A 7670-nucleotide genomic window follows, 5' to 3' on the forward strand; every position below is an offset into this window, starting at 1 on the left:
TGCTGTCGGCTTCAGCACAAATGTGGAGAGTCCATGAATATCCTGCGACCTGGAACTTTCCAGGTTTTAAATGATATTGGTAAACCGTTTTACATTGACTGGTTTTCAAGCCTCCATATGCTGCTGCATTTTCTACAATTGTCCACTATATCAGAGCCACATTCAGGCAGCTCTCTGAGTATGTCATCAACTGCACAGACGAAATGATTGTTGACATCATCATGGCTGGTGGTGATTCCATTTGTGGTTTCTTGGGAAGATAACTGTTGATAATGTCCCTGGCTGCCTTACATTTGTTATGAGTATGAGCTGACTTGATTATCTTTGATGAATGATTATCCTCGATTACATGAGATAAAAAAAGTTGTCACTTGTCAATAAATGTAGAATGTAACTAATAGAGAAGTATGATGCAAGAAAAGTATGAAAACTTGAAAAGTAGAAGAGAAACTCTGTGATTTTTGTAACATCTCCATTATTATATACTTTTGAGGTTATAAAAACTTGTATTCATGTTAACTCGACCTCTTAATTCAAGTTTTCAAAATTTCCCGTTTGAATCGATAGTTTCAAGTAGACTCTTCAAATGTGATCACTTTTACAGTTAACTATTCCAACATTTACAGTAGTTTACTCAATTGCCAAATTCCTCACCTGGAGCTCTGTACGCCGGTACGTTTTCAAGTACTTTTATATTTGAGTCGATATTTTTCAGGAAATTGAAATGCCACTTTGAGAAATCTTGAAAAATACTTTAATCTTATTTTATCACATTTCGTTCTATTGAGTTCTTGATTCTTAATTCGTATATATTAGACTAGGATAATAATTATAGATTTTAAGTATGATTTGAAGTACGATTCTCGTATAAATACTTTTACCTTTTTGGAAGTTCGAAAGTTGGTAGGCCTACTTGATATACACACCTCGACACCTCCTTTCCGGTTTGAGGTTTCCGAAATTCCGAACTTTCCGTCCGTTGTTTTCTTAGATGCTTTGATCATTTTAATTGTGCTTGTACCATTTCCATTATCATTGTGGTCAACTTAATTATTTGTGGAAACAAGAGGTAATTGTTTAAAAATTATTTTGTAATTGCTTTATTATTATTATTACAGGTCATAATGATTTCTATTATTCAATCCGACATTGTAAACTTACAAAGACCATACTAACCTTTACAGCCTTCGCTTTACCTCATGGTTTCATTGTAATAATTTTCTCCTATTGTCATCTTCTCTTCTTCATTTCTATCAAAATTTCGTATCATATTTTTCCTTCATTAGTTTCATTTCTTTGAATAAAAATTACTGCATTCAGACAATCATGGTTCTGGCACATCTCTGCATGAGCACATGGCCAGCACTTGAGTTTTTAGTCTAGGCAGTGCTAGTCGAATCCAAAATACCCATATGTTGTTTTTGCAATTTCAATTCATATATAATACTCCTTATTATTCATTTGTGATAACATTTATATGATGTTGACTTCTAGAAAATTCTTGAACGTGTTCATGAATGACCACATTTTTATATTGCTCATGATACTGTACTCAATTCCAGCTAATTTTCTTTGCATGTTAACCTGTTATAATACTTGATAATTCTATAGTGTGATTACGTTATAACGTCTGTAGAAATAATAAATCATTGTTGCCACATTTCCTTTCCCACTGCCTTTCATTGATTGTAGATAGATGTATGTTAATTTTATAAGTATATTAATGTTTGCCAACGTTCTAGGAATTGAATGTCTATTTTGTATTTTATATCTTGGATAATCCACGTGTTTTCTCCCATTCACTTTCATTAACCAATCAATATGACATTACTTCTTATATTAATATTTGCTTTAAATGCTTATATTTATCTTATTTTTCAGGACCTTTTTGGCTGAGGAATAGCCTAGGCTGAGAAATCTTCTTTCTAAATAAAAGCCGAAAGTAAAAGAAATAAAGGTTAGTAGGGTTTTACATTTTATATGGATGGGTTATTGATAGATTTTCCACTCAACCTGTTGTATTTCGATAATACATTGATAATTGATAAAAATCCTAAGTCAACTCCATACACTTTCTGAGTTACTTGCTTACTATAATACAATCCTGTTGTATCTTGATAATTAACAAAACTCCAATTTCTAATTACTAAGACTCAATAAATTTCCGGTATCATGGTTGAATAAATTTGGCCAAACAGCTGTGACAAATTACCACAAGAATACAGTTACATTACTGTATTCCAGTCAGCATTACTGAAACTATCAATCTTTTGAAATGTTTTAAAGTATATTCAGTTACCATAATAATATTATCGTTAAAAATATAAGAATATTCCAACCTTAACCCTAAGTCACACTATGCATTGTTAGGTACCTACCTCTTGAAATATTGATTTCCCTAAATACATTTGCATTTTAGTCTGTTATTCATTCATGCAGAATTAAAATTTTTAGCAATTTCGCTACCGTATCTCTGTTTAAAAGAATGTTAATTAGATTCATTAACATAAGATCGGAGATAGAGAAACAATCTATCATTTGAGGCGGCTTGCCTAACTTGTATATTCATCAATTATTGCTAGTATTTATTTTATTTGAAAATTTATTAATACTTATTATATCCTACTGGTACCCTTTTACTTATACTTTATTGCTTCTATAAAAATATAAGTAAGAGGGAACTAGTTGAATAGTTCATCAAACAAGTATTGATTAACAATACTTGCAGATACCGTTATTAATTAAGACCAGTTAGGCTCAACTCACACTTACGCGACTCTAGTCGAGAGCATATGTTTTCAAATGGTGACAGTCGCGGAGACTAGAGTTGACTGATCTGAGAGTCACGATTTGGAAACACATGCTCTCCACTAGAGTCGAGTCTCTTCTCGGCCTGAGTCGCGTTATTGTGAGTTGAGCCTTATAATACCAGTATTGTGAAATGTACATATCGCATTTTTCTAATGACCGAAACCATCATTGTCATGGTATTTGCACAATTTGGGGCATGCTCAAGTCCTCGAGGACTGCTAAAATCGTGTGTTTAAGATACTCAAGTTTCTCTAGGAATTTTATGAATAATGTGGAGTATTATTAGGTGCACAATGTTAATTCTATTGCCTGAATTCATACTCGCTTGGCCGGAGCTGGGAAAAGTTTCATAAGAATGCATGACATCATATCTTCACTGCAACGGACACGTACACTAATGAAACATATATAATTCACCTCAAGAATCCTGTTTGCAATAAAATTATGAAAATTCGAAAAATTCTTTGAAGCTATGTAGTTAATTTATTGACTTGAATTTTATTGAACCTTTTGAATTGCTACTTTTGTTGATAATAACTTTTGCTTGGAATAATATTATGTTCTTTTCTTTCCACAGTTTACTGCGTACGGCCATCCAAGAGCGAATGGACGCTGAATGAAGGAAGAATATCGATAGATTTCTGAAGAGAGAAAGGAAATAGGATTTAAGTAGATGACGAAGAAGACAATGAAGAAAGCTCTCAAGTGCAATTTGAAGTTTTGTTGGTGCGGTGATATTATGTTGGATAGTTTTAGGCTCGCTGACATTGATGGGTCGTACAATCAGTGTGTCATTCCTTCAGAATGGCATTTACTGACAAGTTTGTTCAAAATGGTCCACTCACTCTAAAAATTTTAATATCCATGTACACGCTAAAGTCAATGAGAAGCTTTACCAGTATACAGTCTGTACACGAAGTTTCACTTGATTGTGTAGTTTGGATACGATGTGCGTACACATACCAACCAATCTTGGACCTTATCAGTTGCCGTTTCACCTAATATGTTCAATAGAGACTGAAAGACCTTTTTCCGTCTAAGGCCCGGTTGCACAAAAGCCGTTTAAATTTTAATCGTGATTAATTTCACGAGAACCAATCAGAGATGGTTTTCCAAAAAGAATGTTATGATTGGTTCTCGTGAAATTAATCACGATTAAAATTTAACCGGCACCAAGGCTATTGGTATTAGTACGCACATGTCTATCCAAATTTTGAAATTGAGAGAAACTTTTTGTACAGACTGTACACTGGTAAGGCTTCTCTTTGGTTTGAGTGCGCATGTAGATATTCAAATTTTTAGAGTGAGTGGACCTTTTTGAACAAACTGTACACTGGTAGAGTACTCATTATTTGAGTGTTCATTTAAGTTTAATGCACATTATAATGTGTAATGTTTATGTATAATAATAATTTAATAAAAGTTTAATGTATAATGCACATTAGTTTTTGATTGAAATTTAAAACTCAATTTCTGACAATAAATGTATATCTAATTATTGTAGATGGAATTTGAACTCGTCAAAATGTACGATTGTTCTAAAAATGTAAATGCAAATCAACTTTGTAAATAAAACTAAACAACATAATTATTATTGTATTTTTATTTTATTGTGTAGCCATGCTACATCTCTCATGATCTCTTGCCATGCTACAGAATTCAATGTATATGTTCAATCTAGGTTAGAAAATCGCTATTATTAGGTAAGACATTTTTGGCACTGGTTCTACACTACTTATTACTCTTGTCGTGTTGATGTTTGGGCTATTGATATTATAATGCACAAGTGTCAAATGGGCAATCCAACATTTCTTTCTCAAACGCATTCACCTGTAAGTTTTATAATCAATAGAACAATAGTTAGGTAAGAACAATAATTTATAGGAATATAAAAATATAATTCGTTGTTGGTTATCCATCTTGTTTTCACTATTATTATTATTACTATCTTATTTAATAAAACTTTTTAAGTGAAAAAACACTTGTGGACGTCGCCACATCAAATAATGTGAGTGTTGTTTTCACTTAGTGATTTTTAAAATCACGATTTGATAAAATAACAAATTGCAATTGAGAAAGAAATATTTTATGACTGATTGACATTGGTGAATTAGACTGTCGACTAACTTTGAGGAAGATTAAACTTGATGGCCAGAATGAGACAATTATTAGCTGGAACTATATTACTAGGTGCTAGTCACTAGATTCTAGTTTTTATTTAAACGGTTCATTGTGTACAAATATTCTGAGTTTGACTCTGAACTTGTGGGAGCGCTTCTTCAGGGCCTGGATTCATAGAGAGCGGTCTTATGAGGATATTGATTCCTAAAATCGCTCTGTGTGTCCAGATGCTCATGTCATCATGTTTACTATATTTTTTACCGTTGGCAGAAAAGTAATGCAGCTATCTCTGCGTCGTGCTGTGGTATTTCGCCGGCCGGCGGGGGATTAGCATCCGGTCCATCAGCAAAAACACAAAACAGACAATCTTTTGGGATTTTTTCTAACAATCTAATTTGATTAATACCACTACTGGTACATTTAAGAAGAATCTTGTTACTATACCTCTATATTTAACGAAAATTAGTTGAAACCAATAATATTGATTTAGACCAGATAGTTGTTTACAACAGCAAAACTGGCAGTTTAGGGATCGATAGAAATCTCTACTAACTAGGTCAAAAATATTGTCTGCAGTCATGAGGTTGACTGCAATCAACTGCCCTTGCAGCCTGAGTGGAGGCACTAGAACAGAGATGAAAAATACAAAATACTATTAAGGCTGTGCAAAGGCTAAAAATTAACTTTCTACTAGTGATATTTTTAAATATTTTCGATTTGTATATCATCAAGCTATCAAAATGAAAAAGTTTTCTCAGGAAAGCATTACTTTTCGAGATATGAGCGCCTAAAGTTTCAATTTTTTGGACAGAACATTTCAAATTCGGTAAGAGATAAATCCATGAGATTTAGGGGATTTATTCTTTATGGTATTGTTGATCTAGTAGAACAAAAATTTTCTGAGAATATCAATTTTTGAGAAAGTTATCTAATAAAAATTACCAAAAACAACGTTTTGTTGAGTTATTTTTGATAAATTGAATAACTTTCTCAAAGATTTATATTTTCAGAAAATGTTTGTTTTACTAGATCAATAATAGCATGAACAATCAATCCTCTAAATCTCATGGATTTATATCTCTTACCGAATTTGAAATGTCCCAAACATTCAAACTTTGGGCGCTGATTATCTCATAAAGTAATGATCGGAAAAAAATGTTTTCCTGAGAAAACTTTTTCATTTAGATAGCTTGAGATATACAAATCAAAAAACTCTGAAAAATATCACCAGTAGAAAGTTTATTTTTAGCCTTTGCACAGCCTTAGTGATGTCGACACCACTTAGAACTAAGTTGTGGGTCAGAAATGGAAGATCGCAGAAAGGTTCTAGGATCCACTCGAAATATCTATAATAATTTCTAAAGATATTGTAGGGGGCTTGATGATCAAGCGGGTCCTTATCGCCGTCACTGAAACCCATATTAAGCTGCATACAGACTTATGCGCCATGAGCACATGCCTCATGCTTAAAGTCAGCTAATGCTACTTATAACTAAGTATATATATGTACAGATACGGTATAATAATAAGCTGATTAAAAGCGTAACGCGTGTGTTAATGGGGCGCATAAATTCGCACACAGCTTCAAGATATCTATGATTCTCTCCATGTATGGATAGAGTTGAACTAGATTCATGATTGAAATATGTTTATTGCAGTGTTGTAATTCTAATGCATGGCACTATCTCCATAGCATAGCGTTAGTGACTACTCACATTGGATGTGTTGAAATAAACGTGTACAGTCACAGTGTGAGCACTCAATGTGCTCTATCTAGGTTTTGATATCCTCTAAGAAAAAACCAATAGAGGCAAGATATTAACAAGAAACAATAACGATGAAATAAAGTGAAACCAAAAGCAATTATTTAGTTACAAATTATTCGGAACATGTATTTTGCATTTGTACAGTCCAAGGTTGAGTTATGGTATTTCTTGTTGGGCCTCTACATATTTATCACATTTTATGCCAATTTTAATATTGCAGAAGGCTTTTATTCGGGTTATCTGTGGTGAAAGTAGACGTGCTCACTCTTACCCCCTTTTCAGAGAATCATCTATAGGCTATATTGCCTCTGCGTTATTTAAATGCATTCAAAGTTCTATCCATGCTCTTTAGGCTAAGTGGCAATTGAGGTGCGGATGTTGCTTATAATACAAGCGGTAATACTACAGTAGAGTTAATAATATTCCACCCAGATCATATATTGCAGTGTCTTTCAAAAGAGCTTCAAATCATTTTCTTGGGTCCTAATTTTTTTAATAGTCTGGCCGTCGAGATTAAGAATACAGATAATCTTAAATCTCACAAATCCAAATTACACCTATGGTTGATGGATCATTCTCCGGTTGAGATTAATGAGCTTTTTATTATTCTTAGATGAATCACCTTGACAGTCACTTATTATTTCAATTCTTTCAGTATTTTATCAATAATTATTATGATTTCTCCAAGGTGTGTGTATGGGATGAATTAAGATAATTAAATTTAATTAAGATGAGTTTATAAATAAGCAATATTAGTGGAGTTCTGAATGTATTTCACTCCTGTTTGCAGACAAGATTTTTCTTAAGCAAACAGTATTGTAGGTATTCAATGATCTGTAATATCATTTTTGTAACGGAATTTGTCTTGTAAGTGATATCATTGAATAAAACTTGATTTGATTTGAAATTTAATGAAAGTCAATTGCAATGAAATACGTTTTTCAAAGGTTTAAGAAATAATATACAGTAGAC

General features: G+C 32.7%; 1 long non-coding RNA gene across 1 annotated transcript; it reads left to right on the plus strand.

The window, feature by feature from the left end:
* The first annotated feature begins 911 nt into the window (after positions 1–911).
* LOC111043766 lies at positions 912–4402 on the plus strand. Its single transcript, XR_002605604.2, has 3 exons — positions 912–1069; positions 1882–1957; positions 3389–4402. It is a non-coding gene; the product is annotated as an uncharacterized LOC111043766 (long non-coding RNA).
* Positions 4403–7670: the final 3268 nt, after the last annotated feature.

This window comes from Nilaparvata lugens, chromosome X (assembly GCF_014356525.2).
Source record: "Nilaparvata lugens isolate BPH chromosome X, ASM1435652v1, whole genome shotgun sequence".
NCBI classification, from domain to species: Eukaryota; Metazoa; Arthropoda; class Insecta; order Hemiptera; family Delphacidae; genus Nilaparvata; species Nilaparvata lugens.